The sequence below is a fragment of the Rissa tridactyla genome, chromosome 10 (genome assembly GCF_028500815.1).
Source record: "Rissa tridactyla isolate bRisTri1 chromosome 10, bRisTri1.patW.cur.20221130, whole genome shotgun sequence".
NCBI lineage: Eukaryota > Metazoa > Chordata > Aves > Charadriiformes > Laridae > Rissa > Rissa tridactyla.
Genome location: NC_071475.1, coordinates 13,168,141 through 13,196,002, shown reverse-complemented (window position 1 = coordinate 13,196,002; position 27,862 = coordinate 13,168,141). Strand labels below are relative to the sequence as shown.

Sequence of the window (27,862 nt, the reverse complement as noted above, 5' to 3'; positions counted from 1 at the left end):
CATTTTACAGTTCTTATTCTGTGATCTACAGCAAACAGAAAAAAATCATACGCATAATAAGTATAGAAATATTGTATACTTGATATTTTAATTAAAAGTTTTATTTATGATATTTTAGTCCATTTGAAATGTTGAGAATATCTCTAGGTTTAATGCAGGAAGGATTTTCTTTATCTATATATTAAAAGAAAAAGGAAAAGGAATATGGTTGTTTTAACATTTTAAGTGCCTTTATGTCAAGTATGAACTTGAATCCTAGTTTTTATTTTTTAATGAAACTTAATTTGGCCTAGTTAGGCAACCAATAACCATATTTCCTAATTCAGTTTATTAAAGTAATAACCACAGCTATTCCAGGAAATGAAAACATTTCTGGATATGAAATACGGAGTTCTCTGAAGAAGATATTCAAGTGTGAGTACCTGGTATTTAGCAAGTCAGCCTGTTCATTTTGGTATAAAACAGAGTTCTCTATTTCTAAAGAAGCTGGGTATTCTCCGATCTCACTGATGTTTGTGAACGTTGCAGATTCTTAGCATTTTTGAGAACTCATTTGATTTTATTTGGATGTTTAAGGTGAATTTAGATGTCTAATTTTAAGCAATGAGATAGTCGTGATTGTCTTAGCACCTGATTTTCAAATATGAAGACAGCTTCAGCTGCTTTAAGCCTGAAATGACAGAACTGGAACTGATATTTAATAATGCACTAAACTCTTCAGAGGCTACAATGCAAGAATACCAAAGTACAACATTGTTATTGAGAAAGGCCATTAGTCAAATGCAGCAGAGTGGTCATTATTCATCATGATCCCTGAAGTCCTTGAGTTTTAAGAAAGAGTAAAGTGGAAAATAGAAAAATTGGTGTATTGCCATCAAACTGGAATAGGAATGTCTAGGTTCTTTCTTGGCAGGCAAGGGCTCGTGCAGCTTATGTTGAAGATTTTGCTTCTTTTGTCTCGAGTGACAGTTGTGTTTTACCCAGCCTGGGACCTTGGAGCTCAAGACGAAAGGGTTAAGAAGTCCAGGGCTGGGGCCAGGGGAACTTTGCAACTCCAGCTGGTGGAGGCTTGTGGAAAACTCTGAAGGAACTGACCTTTCCCAAATCCTATGAGTGGGGTCTGAAGGGAAATTTAGCTCCGTATTGCTTTTTTTGAAACAGTTTTTCTCGACAATGCTTTTTTGTTAAAATAAATAATATTTTAAAGAGGCTGTTTGGCTGCAGGTTATCCCAGAGGTAAGAGAAGTATGGGAACGGGTCGTAGCCTGTTGGCCTCAGGTAGAAGTGCAGGGACTGAAAGGGAGGATGATCTGAGTCGCTACGGACACTTTGCATCGAGTGAGCACATGAGACCTGAGCCCAGGAGACAGATACGCTCATTTGCTCATCACCCATTTGCTCTATAAAACATAGATCCTTAAATTGTAAGACGAAAGGTTATAACTCAGCAAGACTTTTTTTACTTACAAAAATGTTTGTTTAGAAACATAGGCAACTTTAACAACCTTTCTTATAAGTCAACACACAGAGATACATCATACATCTACAGAGACATCAAGATAGAGGTTATAGATAAATATAGATTTTTTGAGCATTGATCCCAAATTAGCCAATTCTTGATATTTCCTCCTTTCTTTTAGTCTTTCTGTCTTTACAGTAATTCAGTCATCCTAGTCGATGAAGTTGCCCTTTCTTGTTTTATAGGCACTTAACACAATTATTAGAAAATATTAAATTGTAATTAAAAGTCAGCTATGCAGGGGTGATTTTGTTGGTTATTGAAAAAGTTTGCATAAGTCTGATGTTCAGCAGAGGTCACTTTCATTTACTGTTTAATATTTTGAGAAAATTGCAGAAGATAAGAGAGACGTGAGGTTTCCCACGAAAGCCACGTCGGCTGCTCCGGAGCCTTCCCTGGTGGTGCCGTTCCAGGTGGCTGATCTTTCACTTCTTGTCTCAAGAACTGGACTGGGCTTGACAACCTCCCATTCCCCAGGACCTACAGGAGCTGCAGTTAATTAATCTTTTCTTTTTTCAAAGGTAATTACTCTGATTTGCAATCAAGAATTTCTTTCTTTTTTTTTTTTTTTTTCCAAAGAGGTGCCATTTCACTCCGTTGTGGTGTCACCAGTGGTTTCACACGAGTGCTCAGCAGAGTCCCCAAGCAGTCACGCGCCTCTTGTGATGCAGATGGGAGCTCCCAGACCCTGGGCACCCTTTAGGCCCTTCGCACCCATTAGTTGCTAAGGAAGTTCTGAGCTGCCTGTTTTTTTCTGTCTTAGATACCACTATTGCTTCCTTTTACAATTCTCTATGGATATTGGTTGCTTTCCCTTAAAAAAGTGAAGAGGAAAAGGGAGTGAGCCACTCTTGACACGAGGCAGCCAAATACGCACTGGCAACGATGGGTTGTATGAGAAGCCTTTTCCATCTGCATTGAGTGGAAAGTATTCAGCAGAGCTATGGAGAGTATGATATAAGGAGACTATCAGTTTTTTTCCAGAGTCCTGTTACAAACCAGTATGTGTTTAGTGGCAATATTTAGAAATTCAGCAACTTTCTATCACCCTCCAGGCAGAGCAGATCAGTTGAGTGTGCTTAAGAGGAGCACTCAGAGTAAAATGAGAGCAGAGGCGGTCATGAGAACCAGCCACTTGGAGAAATGCTTCTGAGATAGCTCCCATGAAAAATTATCACTTATCAGCAGCTGCTGAATGACACAGCACTGTTGCCAAAGCACCAGTCTGCAGCACCTGCTCGCTGCATATTGCTTGTTTTGGCAGTGGGTTGGGAAGCATCGCGCCGGTCCCTGCAGCTCCCCAACGCAGCAGCTCCCTGTACCGATTCCTCGACGCAGGGAAGGGATGCGCCGCTCACAGCAGCGCTGCCTTCTCTTTGATTGCATTAGCCACAGAAAATCATCTGGATCCATTTTTTCATAATCTGCGATCTGTCTGTGTGCTGAGCTTTGGCTTTTAACCCAGAAACTTTTCAAAACCACAAAGTAAGGTCACTCCTTGTTTGTATTTCAGAGCAGTGTTTACTGCAGTTTATGTTCTAAGAAACAGCATTAACATGCTGTAATACATTTGAATAAAAGTGTTTTATTTCCTACTGGAATTTCATGCTGCTTGTGAATTTATGAATTGGATTTCCAAGGGATAGTACTAAGCTCAAAGCAATTTTCAAAGGGGCAGGCAGAAAGTCATTAGCAACACTTTGAAAATAAATTCTTCCTGTTCTGCATCAGTGAGATTTGTGATCCCCTTTACATATATTTTATTATGATTATTCACTGGTTATCTTTTTGGCACTATTAAAGTAATCTGGAAAAATATATTGCATATTATGAGTACCACTTTCATTATACCAGCCTCCTAAGTAGAAACACAGGAACACTGAAAAAGAAATAGAAGTGGGAAAAGATCTCCTGGGTTGGCATATCCTGTCTCCTGCTGGCACATCACATCATATAATTCCTTTCATAAATATAAGTAATCTAAAACTCTATGTTCTGTTGAATTTGAAAGAAAAATACTATTCTAGTGTGTCCAAAGATGATTAAAATAAGCCAATAATAAATGTAATTATTCTGAATTATAATAGATAACAAGAAGATTTTATCCCTACCATTGCTTTATTTTGGAGGGTTTGGGAGGAAGAGTTGCGTTTGTTCTGTTTAGCTATCATTTGTTTTCTGAGTGAAGAAATTGAAATAACTTAGATGATTTTCTCTTCCACAGCCTCACACAAACGCAAGGTTGTAACAACAGGGTGTCAGCGTGTATTATTGCGAAGCAGTAAGGTGCTCGGATGCTACTAAAAATCGTGGCATGTGGATCTTTAACTCTTCTTTGTGGCAGTTGGTTCAAGGCTTCTGCAGACGCAGGGAGGGGACGTTGTAGCTCCACCCCAAGCCCATCCCAAACTGGTCTGCAGCCCACGCCACCTACCCCAGGCCCACCACATGAAGAGTCAGCTGATTCCCACCAGTTTCAACTGGAGAACTTGCAAAGCTACTGCAACTTTTTCTTTATAGGTGTCACTTTTTTTGTTTTGTTTGTGTGTTTGGGTTTTTTTGGTCTCGTGAAACTATCACTTCATGGGAAAGTAAAGAACTGTTCAGCAGACCTCTTTCTGCTGCCACTGCCCCATCACATCTGAACAACTGGATCATTTACTATGTTGTTATTCTGCCCTGACTTAACCAAAACGAGCACATCTGCGTTAGAATCATAGAATCGTAGAATGGTTAGAGTTGGAAGGGACCTTAAAGATCATCTATTTCCAACCCCCCTGCCATGGGCAGGGACACCTCCCACTAGACCAGGTTGCTCAAAGCGTGAGCTAAAAAATGAGTGGTTTTGTTCAGCGCAGGAAGGAGCGCCCTTTTGAAACACACCTCCTGGTTGTGTCCCCTTACTGCGCTTTGATTCCCATCTCAAAGTATCCACAACTGGGTTTCTTCTGGCAGATGTGCTCCAGCAGCACGCCTATACATTCCAACCACTGCAGGGTGGAGCATTCCGGGCATGGCCCTGAAATGTGTATAGTGTGATTGGCAGGTCTTCGAGACTGGTTTGGCCTGAGATCCCCTCTTCCTGAGCTGCCCTTGCCAGCACAGAGGGTAACCGGTGTGTCGGACAGTAAGAAGACACCATGTCCCCTTGCTCCAGTAGCATCATCTTCAATCCTCATCTTGCCATACAAGTGGAATCCCATTTTCTCGTGATGCCTGAGAAACAGACTTCTCACTACCACATAGAGTAAACAAGATTTGCTGTTATGTATTTCAAGTATGAGATTTATTTTAGGCCACAACAAGGATTTAATCTAAAAATATTTTCCAAAAAGGAGAGAGACGCAGCTGAAAAAAACCCAAGTTAATTCCTCAGCGCCTTGCCTGCAGCGTTCTCTTTCTTCCAGCAGAACCCGGTGGAATTTAACAGCACAGTGGCTGAAGAGCTCTTTCAAATTACGGAGAGAGCAAAATAGCTCCTGTAGTGTTTTTTCCTAGCTTGTTTTAGCTGTTTCTCTCTTTCGGTTCAAACTGCCTGAAGTGAGCCTAATCAGCTAGTCTTCCAGAGAAAAAAAACAGGTGATGGGAAATAAAAATACTAAATCATGGCATTTTACTATAAAGAAACAATATACATCGAGGGAGCGACTTTTACAACGTTGTATTGCTATGTTCAGCAATAGCAAACTAATAGAATGAGAAGTTAATTCTAGTACGTTGTTTCTAGCAAATTATCACACAAATGCTGCCGTGTCTACATGCATATTATCTACTTCAAATGGAAGTTAGAAGTTAGATTTTGAGCAATGGGCTTTATCTTTCCTATTTCTTTCTTGTTTTCTGAACCTTAATTAAGGGAGCTTATTTTTCTTATATGGAAGCACATTGCAAGTGATGCAGTTTATTAACAAACAGTCATATTTTGCTATGGCGAATTACAGACACTGGTTACATTAATTATAATTTTATTTTGGTGTGCACTGAAGCCTAGTTGTCATTCAAGGACATGCTTTTTTTCATTTGGATTTCTCTAAACACAACTCAAGTGATTGGGTACATAGCTATTGGAATAGTTTTGCTCTGCTTTTTGTTCAGCTACGTATGGTTTTGATAAATAGTTTTCATATGATTTACTCCTATGACCTAAATGAGAATGCCACTGTTGTTTTTTCGGTCACCTGGCTGGAGGTCCTATTATTTCCTGCACGTTTGTGGGTTTTTGTATCACAGTAGAACTCAGCAGCTGGGTGTCGTAGCATTGTTGAAGAGCAACACAGCTAACCAAAGATGTGAGAAATCTGCAGCGTTGTACGTTTGATACACAGCATCCAATCATAAAACTGAAAGATTGCTGTAGTGCACAAGTCCAAAAGGTAACACGAAGGCTGAATTCATTGTATCATCATACAATGTACAACACCATCTTTTAGCTTTTCGCAAACCAGATAAATCCTTCACAAACTATCCCAAAATAGAAACAGCAATAGAATTTAGTGAAGTAGTCAGCAAGATTTCTTGAAGGAATTTCAACACATTTCTCCTCCAGGAAAATGTTTCTATAGCAAACGTTTCTACAGCAAATTTCAGCTTTTCGCTGCTTATTAGAAATAACTTGCAAACATATATATATATATATATTTTACATATAATTGTAGAATAATCCACATTATTTGGTCAAGTTTCCCCAGAATAGCTTACACTTAAAGAAGCCATGTCTGGATGATTCAAATTCAACTGCAGAAAGTCAGAAGGTTAAGAAATACTGAAAATGTGACTTAGATTAAAATTTTTCATGTAACATTAACTGCAGCTGTTGGTTAGCTTTTTAAAAATAAGTTTTTAAACAGCAAAGTGCTCAAACGCACATATAAGCACATGAATAATTCTATTAGTTTCAACGAGGAAACTAATTAAGGATGCCCAAATCCAGAATGTAACAAGTTGAAGCAGTGGTGATCATTACTGAATTAGCATTACTTGACTGAGTTACAAATACCTGGCGGTCACCCTCCACAAAACATGGAGGGAGACAGAAAATGCCAGGCGGAGATTAGCCCAAAATGAGGGATGCTTTTCTAGACTGCTCCAAGACAGATTTGGTAAATCGTAGCTCTTAAATGTACTTGAGGCCATGGGTATCTACAAAAACCCCAAGCCTGGAGTTGCAGCCCCACAGAAGTCAAAGGGAAGTCAGATTTCTCTGTTTTCACCTTCCCATGACGTTGGGGTGCTCCATTCTGGAGGCTTCTTCCCTGGCCGGTGACATGGCCCACCACACCGGGGATTTCACAGCAGGGTGGGTCCCACGCTGGAGTTAACATCGCCTCGGGGCACGGGCCTTTACAGGGATTCTTCCACTAGCACTCTCCCCTTTGCAATTACTATTCGCTAGCACTCTCCCTGCGTGCTGGCAAGCCTGTAAGTAAAAGAATTAATCTTATGTCCCATATGTTTTGCTCAGAGCCATTGTACTACCTGGCGTCCAAGTTTGTCAGGACCAAAGCAGCTGCAAATCGAGCAGTGCTAATGCATCATTGCTCTTGATGAGGCACTTCTGATATTGGAAGCACATTCAGACTCCTAATCTGAACAAACTCAGGTAAATTAAAACGATGAAGGATTGTTAATATATTTAAATGAAATGCAAGACAGATTTCCTTACTGGAAAGTAGAATCAAACAACTTCCCTTTGATAGCATTGGAAACAGTGTTTTAAATTCCTTTTCCAGCAGCTACCTGATAGTTACAAGCTGTTTGACGCAGTTTTCGTATCAAAAAATATGTAGGATTGTTCTTGACTCTCATAAAATGAGTGACAATGTTGCATTTTTACTGCTGCAGTTTTAACTTTAACTGTTTTAATCATTTGATTATTAACCTTGACATGAAAAGTGACAGAGGCCTTTAATGGTTTAATAACTCAGAGGAGTCCTCGCTTTTGAGTGAAATTCGTAAATGTGGCTTAGAATTGATATATGTTATCTTCAGACGATTAGATGCCATATCCTTGAAGGTTAAGGAAAAGCAGTTTTAAACAGAAAGATTCTCTGTAGAAATAAAATTTTGCTTAGGATTGTTTACATTATCACATCCCCAGATGCGTTGCTTTTTACGGCTGATACATTCTGACATGCTACTGAATTATTTTGGCATTCTGCACTATCAGAAGACACAGGGAAAATCTCCGCTATTAGAAAAATGCATATATATACCTATGCGTGCGCGTGTGCGCACACTCACGTAAGGATGAAAGGGCATTTTTCTGAGTATGCATTTACATGCAGCTAAATTATGCAGCTTCTGTATTTCTGTGTTGAGGATGTTACTGCTGTTGGTCCCGCGGCGCAGGCAGCGTGTTCATCGTAGGGGCGCTTTATTTTATGTGTCTCTCTCTTCGCTTTGTGACACAAGTGATTTTGTGCTGGTAACCAAATGCCCACGCTCTGTGCAGCTTCTTCCCTTTGGCATTTTCTATGGGTAAAACGCTGCTGTCGCCTGCCTTGCCGTCCAGCCCCTGCTTACACTGAAGTCACCAACTTTAGCCCAACTTGTGTCTTCTCTACAGGCCACGGAGTTTTTCAGAATACAACTTTCTGGGCTGCTTTTTATCGCACTTATGCTGATCATATTGTTCTTTCCAGCCTTGTGTTTAAGTTCTTTTTATATCTCATCTTTCAAGGCTCCTTCTGGTGTTAAGCTGGTTGATGGTTATAGTGTTTGAATTGAATAACAAATGTAATTTGTCAGTTCAAATAAAAAACTCCATCTCTATTTTTTTTCATGTTACCGTTCCTTTTCTTGTAAATCTCGACTGCTTGCTCAGTCTAATGGTTGTGATTTTTATAACTTTGTCAACAAATGAAATGGTCAAACAGCCTCTCACTGTAATGCATTTCTGCTCCGAAGCGAGCTGTGCTTTGTGTGTGTTTGCTTCCCGCCTGGTTCGATTTGTTGTGGTGAACTCTCAGTCTTTTAAAGTTTCAGTGTCATCTCCAGCACTACAACAAGTTGTTCTGCTTCCTCCCTCTTTTTTAATACATGATGTTTCAGAAAACAAATCTCAATGGTAATGTGCATACTGATGTTTTATTTGCTTTTTAACGTACTAGTAGGGGCCTATTTTCTTTTTCACTGGCAACCTGATGTCTTTAACCTTCGTTTGCTAAAAGCGTCTGTTCCCTTTTACAATGTAGTGGTTTTGATTCAATCTGTGTTTTCAATCTCAACCTGTATGTGTGTATGTGTATATATATACACACATATTTACATATGCATATGTTCACGTACAAATGTGTATGTATACACAGGGAATTTCACAGCATTATGTTGGGGAAGTCCAAGAACAGACCAGTAAAGCTGAGTAAGGTCGGAGAATTGAATCCTTCGAGGAAGATCCTCGCAGCTCTGCAAAGATACGGATATAGTTGGAGGGATGAACGAGGCGGTCGGTGTGCAGGCTGTCTGTTCAGAAGACCCAGGAGGAGGTAAGCTGCTGTGGTGGTGACGCACTGGGGCTCACCCTCTGGCTGCGTGGCTGTCTCCCTGCTGAGGTCGAGTTCCTCCCCAGATCCTAAACTGTTCAGTTTTTGTCACTTTCTATGTCTTAAACATATCTTTCTCTTACATTACGTACACATCCTCTCTGCTTAGGCCGTTCACTGCTGTGGTTGGCATCAGCAGTCCACACACACAACAATTTTCTGTCCCTTCAAGCAGGGTTGTGCAATGTTTTGCGGTGTGACATGTGCACGGACTGGGACACTGTAATGTCTCACTCCATCACTGCCCATATCACTTTGGTCATATATTTGCATCGGACTAGTAAAAAGGAATAAGTTGGTAGAGAAATTATTCTCTTCTGCTGTCGTTTCACTCTGTTTTATCTCAGCTAAGGGAGCAAAATTGTCAGCTTACTGCTTGCAAGTGGCCACGTAAGGCTGTGCTGCTGCCTAATGGAGCACCAGTAGAAAAAGCTGAGGTAGCCAATGGAGATTTTAGAGAAACGGGAGCCTGAGGACAGTAGTGTTTATTTTCCAGCCCTAAGAAAAGACAAATATGTTATCGTATGGGTTGTAAAGGTTGATTAATGCCAGTACTCCACTTCCCTTCTCTGAGGTGTGCAGGAAAAGAGCTTGTGGAAGTCAATGGATGTTTTGACACTGCCTTCCATGATTGGGCTCCAGATAAATGGTGATTCATGGAGCCACTTACATGGTAAATGTGAAGAATGAAAATGACCTATCCATTAACTTAATCATCATTCCATCCCTTCTCTAAGGCAAATAAAGTGCTAGATGGAGGCAGATGTTGTTGTAATTGAGGTCTTTTTTCTTATTTGAAGGGACCAATTTCTAAAGGTCATTGATGGAACTTGATGGAAATAAGCCTTTAAAGTGTGAATATTGATGGCTGAGTAAAGTGAGTCTTCACGAGGAAGACTGTGCAAAAAAACATAACTATTTTAAAAAAAAATTATGGGTCAAATTCTTCTCTCGCTCAGGGCACTGTAAATCTGGAGTCATCTGAAGAAATCATTGACTTCAGTGTAAATGAGGGCACAGCCCTCCTCACTAGAATGAGCTTAAGATTTTTATCCTCAGAGAGGAGACAGAACAAAATAAAATTTACCGTGATTTTACCATAGCCCTGATAGAAGGGGAGAGAAAAGATTATGACTGTCAGTCATCCATAGGAAAGTTCCTTTTTTCTCTCCTCCTTGGATCTGCCTTCCTCTCGCCATGCACCCGCGCGGTGCCTGGCAGGGACTTGTCCCGGTGCCGGCGTGGCAGAGCCACCTCCCGCTCCCAGCAGTTCCCCCCGTGCTGAGGTGTGCAGGGGCTGCACTCCTGCCGTGCATCCTACGAACAGCCCTCATGGGGAGAGAAGGCAGCTCTGCAACTCTTAATTCCCTCCTATATTAGAAACCTCAATATTTAGTCCTAGTAAACAAGCTAAACAAATGGTTGAAGCATTGATGTCCTCACAAACGTACTGACTAGAAGGGAGAAAGAGGATCTATCGCTTCGTTTCAATTACTTTTTAATTCCTGTATTGTGCTCTGAGTGGGTTTGCTTTAATCCTTTTCTTTGATTCTCAATCTTACGATGTGGCATCAGCCATCTTATATTTGTCTTGAGGAATGCCTGTGCCTTCTCCGCGCTTCACCCAGGGAGCACGTATTGCTCTATGGTATTTGTGGAAGTTCAGAAACATCTAGACACTAGGCAGAGGTGAGCTTTTGTTTTACTTTTCAGGAGCGTTTATATCTAAATACAATTTCTATGCTTTACATTTATTGAAAAATACATACCCCAAAATAGGTATGCTGTTTGTTATTCAAATAACATTTTTACACAGGAGCAATCCCCCCACCGAAATAATAGTAATCTGTAGTTATATACATATTTATTATATGCTTTTATTGTTTCTATTAGGCATTTAGAATATATCAATGTATTTTATTTGCACATTATTTGTAATTATTTATATAAAGCACATCTGGATTTATAAACATAAAAATAATATCCTTAGCAAAATCCCCCACGCAGTTTTAGAGCAAATGTTTATGGCTACTAGAAACTTTTGAAGGATGTCATTTGTAATACTTTTCTGACACAACCTTAGCTGTCATAGCACAAACAGCCCTACTAAAATTCATCTCCTTTGGACAGCTGGTATGGTGCGATACCTAGCAGATAAAAGAAATCAAGGAGAAGAACCAGGATAGCCTAGAATACAGGAGTGAGATAAAAAAACATCACAAGTAACAGCCCCTCTCTTAACAAAAAAAAAAGAAGAGGAGGTCAAATCAGTTCATCCTTCTGAGAATAACATATAGCTCAAACACGCAGCTCCTCTCCAGGCAAAAAGAAGATAAATTTACCAACATCCTAGGAAAAAGTATGGATCGATGATGAGAATTATGCTGCATGATAGCAAACTGGAGTACAAGAGGAACGGAGAGCAAAGCAATAGAGATGTTTTGAGTAGGAAAATCAAGAAGCCGGCAGGAGAAGGGATTGTCACCATAAGGAGAAGTGGCAGCTGGGAGGATGCTAGCTACTGTTTGGCACGCCTGAGAAATGCAGAGACAAAATTAACTAGGCAGAGAGACGTATACAGAAGAACAAGATTGCTGAGGAAGAGAAGTTTGTCAGGGGTTAAAGAGATTATCCAGGAAGCAAAATAAATGCAGATGAAGTTCAAAAAATAGATAAAACCTAAAAGGTACATGTACCTTGCAAGGCAGATTGCTCCGCAGGTCAGACTTGGAATAACTCGTGCGGCTTTGTAAGGCAGAAAACCAGAATTAGCTTTAACCGGTTTATGGGAACTCCTCAAAGACAAGCAAAGGTAGTTGTTGTTTTCAAATAATATTTACTACGGGACACTGTAGTGAAACTCCGGTTTGATTCTTGGAGGAACCATATTCTGCTAGTCTTTCAAACAGTTGTAATAAACAATGCCCAGCTTTTATACAGTGCAGCAGCAGTCAGCAAAGAACAGGCTTTTTATTAGCACTCCAGTGTTCCCCCACTACCGTAGTATCTACACGGCACACAGCTACCAATTCCATTTCCAGTACTATTATGCAAGAAACCATGCGATGCAACAGTAATGATTGTGTTGGGGTTTTTTGCAAGTTAAAAAGTTGCAAGGTAAACTTTAGGGAGATCTAAAAAAGGTTCCCATGTAACAACTGCTTTGCCGAAGTTCACTTTTCATAAACAGAAATGCTGTTTCAAATGTAAATAGCCTTTTGTGGTAAGCAAAAAGAATAAATATTTATTACAGAATTTACAAAATGAAGCTATTTTGGAAGACTTTTACATCTCTGTAACTATCTGCAGAAGGATGGTGGCCTTTTATTAGTCTGTACTGGGTAGGTATATTTTTTTCCTCTCAGCCCTGTAAAAGATAGATTTTTTTAAAAACATGTAGTGCCTTTAAAGTAGCTTTAAGCACTTCAGAATACATGGCCATCAGTAAATAAGAAGGCATACTAATACAATGTGCTAGGCTAACTTGCTGTGGTGAGATTTTCAGTCCAGGCAAGGTGGGCAGAGCACAATTTCCACAAGGATTTGAGGTCTCTATCTTGCTTTGATTTTTTCTCCAGAGTAATCCCTGAAATCTTTCTCCATAGCTTTGAAAAATCTGTTCAGTCAAGTTTTCCCAAAGATACAGAGAAGGATCATTTTGTGATGCTTTTAAGTTTCTATTTTCTCAGTTGGGCATTAGCCGTTGCTATAAAATGGGGACGTTTATTTGACTGTGCCTAAGGTTTTCTTGGCTTCAGTTACCATTTTCAGAATGAATCCCTGCTGACAAAACTGACTTCTGCAAAAGGGTTCAAAAATATCCCCCCTTTACTACATTGATCAAGTTTTCATACAGAATCTGATCAAAGAGCACTCTCAAAATCCTGGCATTATCACAGTTCTTGGGAAATTTCATTTTGATTACTAAAAGTGATTCTTGCCCGTTTGTGTGCAGAAATTGTTCTGTTTTGTAGCTGGTGATGTATATTTTGAGCTTGCCTGCAGTCTGACAAATACGAGAGAGCAAAAATGTAACAGAAAATTAGACCCAAGGATGGATTTAGCAGTGTCATAATTTTAATCTGGTCATGATTTAAGACTTGCCATCGCTTCAAAAATAGAAGCAACATTCGACCTGATCTTTCTGGCCAAATGAGATGCCTTTTTAGACTTGATTTTGGTGTCTAATCACCTAAATTTGCAGTGAATTCACTCAGCATACTGCTAAGACAACAGTGAGCAAGGAGCAGCAGCTGGCAAACGGTAGTTCATTTAGTACATTACTGAAACTATTTTTCAGGCACCTGTAAATATTGGCAATATGGTTTTGCTACACTTTTGAATATTTCTGTTTGAATTAAGACAACTCAGCCCACACATATTACTTAGGATAGAAGTGCCTGTGTTATTGTTCAAGTGATATCTGCAGTTTGAACAGACCTTGTCTCCCTAAAGCCTATGAAGCATGACTTGTCTTGAGTGTTATTATCAGGCTTTATTGCTGGACGTTTTCCACTGACACATTTATATAAATGCAAATAGAAAAATGTAAAATGTTTAACCTTCTATTCAAGCCTCGTGATTCGCTTAGTGTGTGCAAAAATCCAGAGCCGTCCATTGCATCCTCAGCTCTTCCAGATTTCCCTGCCTGTCCTTCACACCTAAGCCATCTGTTTGTCATTTCTTGGCGCTCCCCGTACCTCTTTCACAAACGAACCATCTGCTCAGAGCCTTTAAACTTCTATTTACAATACATACTCTTTTATCTATTTTACAACTCTTTGCATATGTCAAAATTTTAATTACATAGTCACATATTAGGATGTCATCGGCTCAGGGGGCTTTTTCTAACAACAGTGTCTGTGATGGGCTAGAAGGCATTTAAAATGTGTTTTATGGCTCGCTGATATATGGTATTTATGAAGAGTGCAACAAATTCTGAAGTGAAGAAGCAGATGATGCATGAAGTCAATAATTGTTCCAAGACACCTCCAAGTGATTGATATCTACATAATTCCATAAATGCTATTGCTTTATTAAAATACAATAACAATATTAATTTATATGAAAATTCACTTTGGCTAACAGCTAATGCATTTAAATTTCACCTAATCTAATGCAGTCCTATCTTCTGTTAGGTTGGGAGAAAAAAGAGGTTTCTAGAAATTTACTAGATACCTCAGATCTCATAAAATATAAGAAGGTATGAATGGTTTTTATAAATGTTATAATTATGATTAAGATATCCACCTCCCAAAGAAGGAGGACAAAACTGATCTTGCTAAACAAAAAGCAGCCAAGAAAATTAAGAAGTACCAATTAGATTACAAGTACTGTACATAGATACATAATGCACACATATATACAAAGCATTTCCTCACTCCGTTCAGACGGAGTTTCATCCACATGGATGAGACACTTTTCACACAAATTGCTGAGGAATGTTCCCTGTTCTTTCAGGAGGAGTTTGCTTAGTTGATATGTTTTAAGGACACAACCTATTTTGCATGGTGATCAACAGAGGAGGGAGTTTCAATAAGACAAGGTGTTAGAGGAGAAAGAAGCAGCAGGTCTCCTGCCACATGGTCTGCAAGACAAAAGAAAGAGGAATTACTGAGCATTAGCAGAATGAGATTCCCTTTTCCTGGAGTTCAAGGGCTTTGCCTGCATCTATCTTTTCTGCCCGTTAAGGTGCCAGGGTTGGTCAACTTGTCTGTAAAAAGGAAAGCTATACCAGCAATGAAATCTAATAATACATGGAAAGCACATCAGTAGGGAAGTGTTGTTATCTTTGGCTTTGAAAACAAAACCAATCTTGAGAGAGATACAAAGGGGTTATCTGAGCAAGGGCTCCCACCAAAGCACAAGTGAGATGAGTCTGGTTGTGCCAGGGCTGATCCTGAATTGAAGGGGTGACTTGGAAATCACCCTGGCTCACTTCTGATGTCTGCAATTGGCTTTTTACCGAACTAGGATATGCTATAGAAATCTCTGCTTCATCATCTGCTTGCAAGGAGGACCAAGAGCTACACAGAAGTCCTATAGAGCAGATCTCAATCAAAACAACATTAAGTACAGAAACACTTGCCAGTGTCTAAATGAAAACCCTTTGAAATGGCTTAATTTACTGTAAGTACAACTGTAGGAAACAGGCTTTGAAATTCAGCTACTTAGGGCAACTCCATCTCAAACTGAGCACAGAATCACTCCAAACCACTTGACAGTAAATTGATCTGTGAATGCATCGCAGGTGGCTGCTCCATGGCAGACATACAGACATGTACGTCTGAAGACCAACAGAAGACCAGCTGGTGGGAGGCAGGATCGTACAGACGACTTTTCCACAAATGGCACAGACACGGTACTAGAAGTAAGCCATTTCCCAAATAAACCTGATCTAGAGCTTAAATAACCCCATCCTTAGGACTCCACAGCTGATTGCTAGACTGACACGTACAGCTGTAGTGTAGCAACATAGACCATTTTGTATGTCATTTGCTTTAGGACGGCTGGGAGGTGGGATCCTGGAGAGAGAGAGTCAACAACACAATTGAATCCCATCAGGGAAAGTGCCTTTCTTCCCTTTCATTTCCATTTTTTCTCTTGGCGTATTGTTACAGTCAAAGACTTTCCATGGTACCATACACCTTAGTATTTCTGAGAGCAGGGGTAGCTTTGCTGCGAGGTATTGAGATAAATCAAGCGTTTTGATACTTCTTTGCCTCCATCTAGTTCTGCAAACAGAGTGATGTATTTTTTGTGAAATTTTATTAGCTTGACTCGAGTGAGCAGCTGTCCTAAGCCTAAAATTACAGAGTATTGGAGCTATTCCAAAAGAGCTATTCTAGGCGTGCAAATGGAGGAGACAATCCTACCTTTTTTTGTAATTGATTAAGGTAAATAACTAAATCCTGGAACAATTTGAAAGGAGTGTCATCCCTTTTTATTACGCCTCTTTTTTTAATAACGTAGCTTTTGAAATCACTGTCATAACGCTGGTAAGAAATTTTAATTTCTCCGTCTAATGCTATTGTGTACATACCTGCAATGATGGTTTCTTTACAGAAATTAAGGAATTGACGTTCTTCACAATATTTTAAAAAATTCTTTAAAATATGGGCTGTCATGATCCTTCAGTTTACCAGCTGATTTTCTGCTACCTAACTATGACTGCACAAATTAATGATAACAGATTTAAGTTATCATCAGACACTGTGATTCCTCTTCTCCACGTATTCAAACAGGGAGGATTATACTCATAATGCAGATCAATACTAGCTGATTTAATACTCTATTTTCAGTTGCTTTCAAATCCTCAAATTTAACCATGCAGCCTGAATGACCAGCTACATTGTTTTGGAGAAATTTCAATTTTTTTAAAAAGGCATTCATTTTGGAAGCAGGTTTAAGGAACAAGACATCATACTCTTTACATAAAAGTTCTTATAAATTTTCAGTTGAAGTGCTTTAATGTTTCTATGGTTTAAATAACTGACTTGGAACACCTTTTCTGTTCTTCATAAGTTGATAAAGAATAGTAGACACAAAATGAATTTCTTTCAATATGGGATTGTCTAAGTTACAGATCTGAGTAGAAAAAACTCGTTAGATAATAACTCTTCCTGTGGTGTCAACATCAGTTACCTCAGTGCTTTTTGTACTGCTTCTGTACTGGCAAAACAAGAGTTTAGAATCGATTGATCTATATTTTCTCACCAAAGATGACACAAAAATATGATCCTCTGTGATATATCTGTTCTTTTTTTATTGCATATATACAATGAATTCATACATATTTTATGAAAACCTTTCACCAAAAGCTCTTGCAATCCTATAAAAATGCCTGCTTGTTGTGTTTTCTGAGACGCAGGAAGATTGATATTTGGAAAAATGATGGACTTCAAAAGTAACTTTGGATTCTCTGACCTGCTTCACTAATGCACGCTGGTGTAAAACTAAGGTGGGTGGAAAGTGCAATTCGCAGAGAAGGAAAGGTGGATGCATGTCCTGAAGCTTCATGACACCGACCATGACCCCTCAGCCAAGCACTCTGGTTGCTGGAGCTGTCTCCTCCTCTACCAACCTGTTAAGCCTGGTGAGAGAATGCATCAGCCCCATCTGCCTAAGAACAAAGAATAAATCTGTGCTTCTAATGTGTCTGTCTCTTGCTTTCTGACTATCCCTTTCATAATTTAATCATTTTCCTGCTTTCCAGCACTCTGTGATCAGAGGGAGGCGCTTGCATCATTTGTTATTAATGTTGCCACAATAGCTCCTTGAAGTATGAACAATTAGATCGTGATTTTCTTTAAGCATGTACCAGACATCACAAAAATCCAGCTGTGTGAACAAAGCAAAGAATCATCTTTGAGAGCAAATGCTGTTTGCAATCTTACAATTTGCAGACTAAAAATTAAATGACTATTTTTACCCTCCCTTTTCTGCCAGACACTAACTAAATTTGTCAAAGTAAGCATGCTTAGGATTAAAGCTTTATTGATTTTCCTTTTTTTTTTTTTTAAGGCAAACTAGAAACGTGGCACATAAAGTTTTCATAGCTGCGTTAGGCTGCAGAAGACTTCCTGGCCCAGATTCCAACTCCTGACACCTCCAGTTCACCTGCCAAGAGCTCCTGATGCCAAACACGGTAACAGTCTTCAACCCACTGTGCCTTCCAGGCTCACAGCTTGGTCAAGGCAACCAACCTTCGGTGCAAAAGGGTTCTTAAAGAAAGGAAAAGTGCAAAAGATGGAGCCTGAGAGAAACATCTATGGGAAAGAAGAATATTATCCAGTAGCAGGCACCACACACAGGTTAACGGGAATGGTCATCAGCCTGGGAGCAGGTCGCAGTCATGAAGGAAGGTTGATTTATTCAGTGATCACTCTGAAAGGCTCCTGTCGGGTTGTGTTGTGCTGCAGTATTGTTTTTATTCCTAGGTTTCAGGAATTAAAAAAAAATTCCTTTTTTTATGTTGAATTTCCATTAGCTTTGTCTTCATTTCTGTGAGTTGTCTTCCATTCCCTCCTTAGCATTTACTATATGCAAATCCACACTTTTGAGATGGGAGGAAAAGCAGAAATTTTTTAGGAACTACTATTTTCACAAGTTCCCTTGATAAACTATTTTCTGAGGTGGTTACCCACCAGCTTTCCATGAACTTCTCATTCCATTCTCTTGAATTCAGGAGAGTCCCATGGTCTTCAATTAAATAGATGGAATCAGGCACAAATTTTTAACTGGTTTTCCAAATAACCTGTTGGTGTTCACTACCTGAAATGTTCCTTGGGTTACCAGTAGAGGATAGAAGCTTAGATGCTTAGTTTTGTAATGTAAAATTCAATAACTTTCGTAATATTTTCATTTACTTATAGTTACATAGTGAAGGGATAGAATTTAAACAGTAACTTTTTACCCATGTTACAGGAGATGAAGGAGAAAATCCTGGAGTTTTGTATTATTCACTTCACTGAGTACAGCTGAATTCCTGAAAACTTCTATAAGGTCAGTGAAATTCATTGTGTGGGATCTGTAGCCTTAACTGCTAAGAGGTCCAAGAGCACCTATAGTGAAAGAAAAAATAATCAGTTTATGGTGTTATTTGATAAAGATAAGAGTGAGTAATTTTAATGCAATCCAGAGAGATACATCAATTTGCAGGATCTGCTGAGACATCAGCTCCACCTACAGAAAAGGCTGCTGTATAGCTCTTACACAAGCATATTGAGCAGACATCCGAAAATCAGAGCTTGCAGTAGTTGCTCTAGTTCTGAAAGATTACATACCTATAAAGAGGTACAAACAAGATGCAGATTAAAGAGGACTGCAGGGGATTATTGAGTCCTGTACAACTTCACGTAGATGAAATTTTAACAACAGGAGCAAACAACTACTAGAAGTTACATTATTATGTAAAGTATGAAAACAGAATTTACATGTCTTCTTCCTGAAGCAATCATATTTCATATTTCTTTTGCTAATTGAAAATAAGATAAAACACACAGTCTGCCCAGCGGCATCTCGAGCCTCAAATAATTTAGTCTCACAAGTGCTGAGTATAATCTGTGGTGCCAGCTATGCTGGGCAGGGGAGTTTCCCAAAAAATGATCCCCAATCTCAATTAGAAATTCTGCATTTACCTCTTAGTTTATCTGAAACTGAAGGCGGCTGCTCTCTCTTGCAGTCAAAACATGTCATATGCATATTCTCACACAGAAAGCAGTGGCGGCTCCAAAGCCTATCTTAGAGCGTGTTTGATTTCCTGGCTGCCTTATTTGTTTACAACAATGCTCTTAAAATTGTTTCTACCATCTGTGTGGTTTCTAGTTGTTTGAATGAGAATGAGATATTAAAATGCCATCCAGATGTCTAGATGCATATCAGCATTAACATATTATGCAAATTGTCACAAGGATAGGGTTTTTTTTCTTCTTAAACAAAACAATATTTTTAGACGGAATGGAACGAAGTAAATCTGTGAAAGATGACAAGCAGAAAAAACGCACTGAGCATATTCAGCTGAACTTTTCAATCACTTTTTATGAAAGGGTTAGGTACAAAGTGTCCTTAGTTGTTTTTACTGTAAATCTATAGAAGGACAATTGGATGAAAATATAATCTTAAAAAAAAATCCACAAAAAACAACAAAGCACCACTAAGCCTGAAGAACTCATAAAATGAATTCAACAAAGTGAAATATGAAAGTTGCCTCAGTGTATTTTTCTCATGAGAACAGGACTTCATGAACAATAATAACAAATATCTGTTGGCTACTGAGCACCTAATTTAAAGAAATCTTTGGCTCTGACTCTACAGGTGTTTACACCTGGAGATAAATCCACAGAATCAACAGTGCAAGATCATACCTGAGCCTTTATTGCTCTCAAAAAACAAGAATTGGGTTCAGAAAATGAGGATAAATGCCTTTAACTGAGGTTGATTTTTTCTGGGACCTTGATTCTTACCACTAAAAATAAACATGATGTCTCTTGAATTTCTTCCTAAAGTTTGGTGTATTTAAAAAAAAAATAAAATAATGGAAAGCTGCAACAGAAACACTGAAATTCGTTTTTGGGTCACTGTTGGTGTCAAGCACTAAGGGTGGAAGATGGCCCCAGCTGGTAGGTTCTGCAGGGAGGCAGGGTACCAATGCAAGATATGAGCTGTGAATAGTAGGATGAAGAGATTCTGTCACTCCACAGGCAAATTTTCATGGCCTTTAAAATTGGAAAGGAAATTGAAATTGGAACAACTGGAAAATTGTTTGATCCTCCTTTATCTCATGGAATTTCACTCAGCTACAATGCATCAAAGTCTACCGATTTGCATCTGGGTGAAAAGGTAGCAGGGCAAGTCCATGCCTATGTTCGGAATTTCCTTCATAATGTCATCAGCAATACAGGCATGAGAAGTTTCCTTCTTGTCTTTGGTGGCATATATTAATTTCTCCTCACAAATACTTTAGCTTTCAGATTTGTGAACCAAGGGCTATATTGTCCTTAAAAATATGTTGCATATAGAACTGCTTTTCACTTAAATCAGTTATTATTGAAATCAGTATGTGTTTGCGGCGACACCACTTTTCTGGTGACTTGAGTGAAAATTTTCTGAGAGAAAAACTAATAGTAATTCTCTCTGAATGTCTCCTGACAATCATGGTCCAGAAGCTTGAAGACAATATGAATTAGTTGCATACTGGTTCAATGAAAGCACTCAAACCTGAATATTTACAGCTTTCTCCCAAAGTTTTGAGTTTTCCAGGCATTCCAGTTCAAAATTTTATGTAGTCAAGCAGAACCTGTAGCAAAGCCTTCTTCCTTTGAATGGAAATGGGGAGTCACAGGTTTGTAATACTCCTGTTAAAATGCATTACTTCCAGCTATGTTTGTTTATGAAAACCAATAGTTCTTACAAAGTATGGCTTCCTATCCCTGCAGTGAGTAAAATAAGAGAGTGAGAACGGGCATGAGGAAGTGCTCCATCTGCGTCCTGTCCCCTCTGTCCCCAGACTGGATCAACCATACTTCTGCTCTGTCTGAAAAGATATTTATCTGCTCTGTTGCTGCAGGCTGGAATATTGGACACGTCTTACAAGGTATTTCTGGTCAACTTATTCCAATGTTTTGCTATCCATCCTATCAGAATTATTTTCCTCATATGTAAATATATTGCTTATTCTGCCCACCATCCCTGTGGAGCACAGATTATTTCCTTGCCTGTCATGTGTCGGGTTTGGACACTAGAATAAAAGAAGGTACAAATTTTAATCTCATCCACCTTATTTTGTAGGGTTTGGGGGACAAAAACCCCTCAGCAATCAGATCATCCCCTCTCCTAAGAATCACTCATAATTCCCTGTGTCTCATTTACACCTGTTGTCTCTGGTATGTCATCAGCTTAAAATACTCTTAAGTCTGTGATTCTGGTAGATCCTTTAATTTATATAAATAACCCCAGTGCTTTAGTCCACATAACAGAGAAATTAATGTAGTTCTGTTTCCAAAGGTCACCATTTTTAGTGTATACTTTATAAGCAATATGTTGGCAAAATGTGCAGAACTTCAAAAGACCTGACGCAAGCCTGTGAAAACTTCTGGGGTTGATGGATTTTGACTTAATTTAACTCAAGGGCATATGGTATATTAGCTAGAGCGGGGCCTGAGTGCAAAAAGACATTTGAAGAACAGTAGTAGTTCAACTACAATCACCATGAAAAGAGTGTTTGAAAAAGATACAGTATTTGGAACAAAGGAAATGAGGAAATAAATTTCACAAGTGGGTTCCTGAAGAGGCTGTAGCCATCATGGAGGAATTGTTGCAAACACTGGGAAACTGAAGTATGATTGCAAAGGCACCAGTGGTGATTTCATGCTGGGGGTGATCAGATGAAGAGTAAATGAAAAGCCAGGGAGACTCTTCCCCAATGCATTTGAAATCTGTTGCTGTACCATGGTCTATTCAAAAGCCACCAATTTTGCCAATTGAAATGGTTTGTAGCACAAACGCAAAAATCATAGATGTGTTATTTGGCTTCAAATATTTTAATTAAGTCTAACCTTAAGCTGGATGTCAGGACAAAAATAAAAATGGAGTCATATAAAGCAGGCATAAGGGAAGAAGGGTTTTGACAAAGTCACCTACTCCATCATTTTTATCTCAAGATAGCATAAACCGACTTAAATTGTGTCTGACAGGTGTCTGCTTAACCTGTCCTTCCACTGATGGAAATTCCACAGACTTCTGCATTATTTATTCCACTACCTACCTAGCCTTTAGGCTGGACGTTTTTTTTTTTCCTAGTCTTTAACCTAAATTTCCCTTTCCCTTGAAATTTAATCATGGAAATTATCCTCTTGCTGATGGCAAGAAGTACACTTTACTGCCTTCCTCCTCACAGAGGACAGAGCTAGAGCTAACGCCACGTAGGTCAGAACAACCTTTCACTTGTGTGAGGGCATTTCACCTCCCTTCCCGTCCTTCTCTAGATGAACCAAGCTCAGTTCTTTCAGGCTTTCCTCACGCTTCATATTTTCTGTAGTTGTGACTATTTGGCATGTTCTCCTTAGAATTCCCTTCAGTTAATGCATAGCTTTTTAGAAATATTGGGTCCAAGACAGGCCAGAGTACTCCAGCTGTAGTCTTACTGATGAGTAGCCTTGAAGAATTATTTCGCATTCAAAACATGCTGTTTCTGTTTATTTCTCCAGATTTCTGTCTGCTTTTCTCTCTTAATGACACTCCTACTGTCTGCCACCACAGCTCCTCTCCTGCAGACATCTTCCCTGTCCTTCTTCCCTTGCCACCTTATCACCAAAAGGCATTAGGTTAGCTGTTAGCTTGATATGATTTGTTCTCAAAACATCCATGCTGGTTCTTTTCTTATCATCTTTTATCTTCTGAGCACTTAAATAGATTGTCTGCCTATTTCTTCTGTTATCTTTCTGGGCACAGAGCAGAGAACGCTTGGTCTGTAATTCCTCAACATTTTTTAAACATATTACCTTATTATTGTTCTTTTTTTTTGTCTGTTACCAGTGGCATATAATCTTCACAAAGAGAGGGTCTATTATGTGTATGCCAAGGGCTTAATCCACAGACAAATGCAGAAGAAAGAATTGTATTTCATCTGCTACTGCAGCTACTCCTGAGCTGGGATGACAGTTCCAGTGTTCGGTGGATCAATGATATCACAAAAATTGATCTTTAATAAATAGGCCGAGAGTTTGAGTATCCTATAGCAGACAGTAAGGACATATGCACAATGTTATATACATGGTATATACGCTGTAGTGGAATATATGCACAATCCCATCCTGAGACGGGTGAAGATATATTTTATATCTTTCTGTTTGTTGCATTTTCTGGGGTTTTGTTGTAAAACTTCTGCAGAGACTTCTAATGATAATTCTCAAATGCCAGCCTAATGTCACAAAAGAGTAAAAAGAAGGAAACCTAATCGTATAGTTTAGTTCCTTCAGTGATTAAAACAGAAATCCTAGCCTGGTTGGAAAAAAAAAAGATTGCTGTTTTGAGGATTGCTAACTATTCAGAGAATAAATCTGTTTGTGGATTATTAACTGCAAAGTAAAAGCCTATTTGCAATGAATGAACAATAGCTGCTTTTTGTATTGGGGTGTTTGGAGTTTCTGCAGCCAGATACAAACATTTGTAAACAATCCATCCATACAGCTTCATTTAGAGTTCCTCAGAGTTATGAACTGATGCCAAGAGGATAATAAATAGACTGCCAGATTTTTTTGAAATCTGGTTTTTGCTTGGCATGAAGGGAGTTTTAGTAACGCTTCTTACAGCAACCGGCTTTTGTCTTTTGAACTTCATTAACTGCAAAACATAGAGCTCCTGTTTGTGAGACCTTCCAAATGCTAAAAGCAGAACCTTGTTTACAATGTCCTGACGCAGGGCTCCAAACTCCCTATATCCCAGACTTGTGCACCCCAAACTTTCACAAAGGAGCTGGCAGAAAAAGCCCTTGTGATATTGCTTTAGAAAGGAAACAATAGTGAAAACTTGCTTTGCTTGAATCCTTCCGGACTCTGCAGTCCTCCTGGATGGCAGCTAGTCCTTACTTACAGTGTACTGTTAGCCCTTATTTACAGTATAATATTCTCCTAAAACTTAGACTAAATGTAAGGTCTCTCAGTTTCTGTTAGTCAGATGCAGTAGAGGATTAATGTGCATTTTCTATCCGTGGTTACAAGCAAAATGAATCTCTGCTGCTGCTGCGTTTCACCCTGAAAAACATTCATGATCCCAAAGGCCAGGTCAGACGGGTTTCAAGCATTCACAGGAAAGTTTTAATTCAAGCTCTCACAAGTCCAAAGTCTGAATGACTGATGTAATATATTCTAGTTGTTGTCATTTTTATGGCTTTTTGATCAGTTGTTGTCATTCTTCTGGTCAGCCTGGATTTCATGTGGGTAGAAGTGGTGGCTGCGTTCTCACATGCTTTCACGTACGCTAGCGTGTTTTACTGTGAACTAATTTGACACCTTCAAGAATGGCTAATTATGCACATTTAGAGGTCTCTTTCAAGGCCGTACCCAAAACATATTGATCTTCCATTGACTCTTACAGCCCTTAATAGACTGGTGGGCGCTCAGGCTCTTTCGGCCTGATTTGATCTCTGCTGCTCACCAGAAATGCAATTTCTTTTCCAGAACAGATCTGGACACACTTTTCATTTTGTATCTTCTTGCATTACCTCAGTAGTTGTTCTTCCTGCTGTTTGAACCTTCTGCGCAGAGACCTTCAAGGGAAATAACAGAATTGCATCAAGGGAAACAAAAGATTTGATGTAATCCTGAGACACGTTTTAGTTAAACATAGGCAATTTGTCTTAGAGCAGTTCAATATCTGGATATAAATATATGGCCTTTGTATACCTGAGATGATAGTGTCTATCCCAGAAAGCTATGACTCTGTTAATTAAAACAGATCAAGTGATAGCAATAATTTTACTGGCATATTAAGAAATAATTAATTTTTATTTGAGCCTGTGTCCTTCACAGTGACTTTCCTCAAGCACTTGATGAGTGAGCTTCAGTTGCATAAAATACTCCTAACACACTAATTTTAGCTATAAATATTTTCTTTGAAGTTATTTCTTAAATGCTTCTTAAATAGCGTATGGAGAGGTAATTATTAGACTTTCTTAATTTACAGTATTACCTGTTTGTATGTAACTATCATGTGCAGATAAAATATGTGGTAACTTGCTTTCAACACCAATACCTTTTAAAAAAACCCCAACTATTAAATCTACTCAGGAACTTTTCACAGAGTAAAAGTGATGAAATTAGATTAATACATTATTTATGGTGAGTGATTTGCTCAGCCCTATGCAGAAGAGACGAACATTTTTAACCAGTTAAATCACAGCTCTATCAAAAGAGGTGAAAGCATATTGTTTTTCTCATTTTTCTCAGTTGCATGACAGACTGCCTTAATTACTTATTAGGCCTTTGCAACTTGTCATGGGGCAGCTGACAATAAAGACCTGTGCCTGAAAAGATGAGAAACATCTGGGAAGTACAACCAGGACTAGTGGCATTTCTGCCTGATCTTGTCTCCTTTTTTAGCCACAACGTCTGTGTTCTTTTGCTTGAGGTTTTACACGGCGTGCCTTCTTCCCCCTTTAATTCCCCTTATACATAGTTCTAGCAAAGATATTGCAACTCGAGAAGCAATACAGTGCAGAATGAAAAATGAATTCACGTTAATCATGCAGGTGCACCTCACTGGATAATTAATAGCACGTTCTCCTGCCTGCGTGTAGGACTTCAGAACTGATTAAGCGGCAGCTTTCACTGCTGTCCCACCATGTAAGAAAGTACGGCAATAAAAGAGGATTCAGCTTCACAGCATCATATAAGCTTAAATTTCATTGATACTAACAATGTGAACAAGGAAATGTGAGATAGGGGGGAAATATCTGAGGGAAAAAAGCATGAGAAAACAATGCTGCAAACCTAAAAATAAAAAAGCAGAAGAAAAACGTGCCAACAAACGTAACAAATTTCCAGACCGAGGTTGCAAGGGGAAACACTTCAATCCCACAAGAAGCAATTAGAAGATCCTGTGGAAATAGTGCATTAAAAAGATGAGTCTCCAAAGGAATGAACTGCTTTTTCCTCATATCTTTTTTTTATTATTGTTCACGTGGAATTCATCTAACTGCATATTCTCTCCACAGTGTTTGAATGTTGCTTTCCCCTTTCAGGATGATTATCTGTCCTCTACTGTAAGAAGGCAAGAATAAGCAAAAGCTTTCAAGACTGCTGAAAAAGATGAAGTACTTTTTTATTTTTCTTTGTAGAACACAAAACCTGTAGGAGGGAAATTGCAAAATATTGTTCTTCTTTAACATGTGCTAGAGAAGTACTTGGTTTATTTACTCATCTCCCACCTGAAACAACGCACGGTTTCATTTAAATAAATAAGCTTGCACTACACAGTGGGTTTTTATGTGTGAGTGGGGTAAAGAGAATAATGGAAATTCTCTCTTGTGTGGAGTGGCTTAGTCTGTGCACAGGCTTCTCTTTTTTCCTTTTTTTTTTTTGTTCTCCTTTTTCTCAGTTTTGCTGCTTCCCTTGTAGAGGAGGTTTGAGCTGAAAGAGTTTGGGAATCTCATAATCCAGGGCACTTAGTCCTTGGTTTTAGACATTTATTGCCTTGAGATCAGCTCACATGTGGTTTAAAATGCATCTATCATTATAATTTTTCAGTTCCGGCCACCTGGAACCTGAAAAGGCCTTTATACCAGTAAATCTGTTACCTGCTCTCGTGCCCATAGTGAGTACTGCTCTTCCTTGGAGGTAATGGGGGGAGTATTACAAATCCAGGTTAATAGGTTTTATGATCAATCAACTCAAAGGCACATACCTATCCTATTAATAATGCAAATGTGATAAGATTATTGAGTTATGAGTAGCTTATACACAAATATTAACCACTAATACATTCATTAAAGCTGTGTAAAGTATTAATTAGCTTTGATGCTGCTGGATTGCAGAGTAATAGATAGTTTTACCAAGGCCTGCTCGAATTGATTAGCGTGATCCCATGCTGTGCACTGTGTTTCCACAACAGAATTGATCTTTTTCCTAGATGAAGACAAACAGCATTCTGAACCACATTCGGGGATGTTTCTGACTGAGCTTGGTTAGGGAAATAAGTAATGGAAATATCCTGCTAGAGAGTTTTGTCCTGTACGGGATCTTATTCTGAAAGTAACCACTTTAAATTCGATGTGACTATTTTTCAATCCAAAAGAAAAGCATAACTAAAGATTCTCCATTTTCACTGTGCACTGCAGGGATATAGGGAGTCTACCAAAGTGGGATTATTTTCCAGTATTCCTGAAATGCTACTTCCTAAAAGGATATTCCTGTTCTGTCAATCTTGTTTATCAGGAAACTGTCAGCTTTGATTTTTCCAAAGTGCAGGTAAAAAACCCACCACTTGATAATGTCTACCCAGGCAAATACCTGTAGCTCATGCTTATTGTCAAGCTTTAAAAAATGTGGCCCTCGGCATCTATTGTCATCCAAATTAATAGTGGCAAAAAATGCATCTCCATATTCACAAGAAAGGACCAAACTGCTGAATAGTGTAGTTTGAACACAAATTATATATAAGTAAACTCAGAAAGCAAAAAGATCACAGCTGGCACGCATATTAATTAGGCAACCTTGCATTCCCAAAGATGCTCAGATATGAATCCTGTATTTTAAAGCCAGTTATATTACTGTTGCAGAAAGACAGTCATAAACTATTACTGCCA

The 27,862-nt window shown here is 38.9% G+C and overlaps 2 long non-coding RNA genes across 2 annotated transcripts; both read left to right on the top strand.

Annotated features, from left to right (window-relative positions):
* The first annotated feature begins 501 nt into the window (after window positions 1–501).
* Window positions 502–15,692, top strand: LOC128915650 (uncharacterized). The gene is made up of 3 exons (XR_008468705.1): window positions 502–2,040; window positions 8,827–9,003; window positions 15,311–15,692. It is a non-coding gene; the product is annotated as an uncharacterized LOC128915650 (long non-coding RNA).
* Window positions 15,693–18,485: 2,793 nt separating this feature from the next.
* LOC128915745 (uncharacterized) lies at window positions 18,486–26,528 on the top strand. Its single transcript, XR_008468738.1, has 3 exons — window positions 18,486–18,564; window positions 20,997–21,154; window positions 26,273–26,528. It is a non-coding gene; the product is annotated as an uncharacterized LOC128915745 (long non-coding RNA).
* The last annotated feature ends 1,334 nt before the right edge of the window (window positions 26,529–27,862 follow it).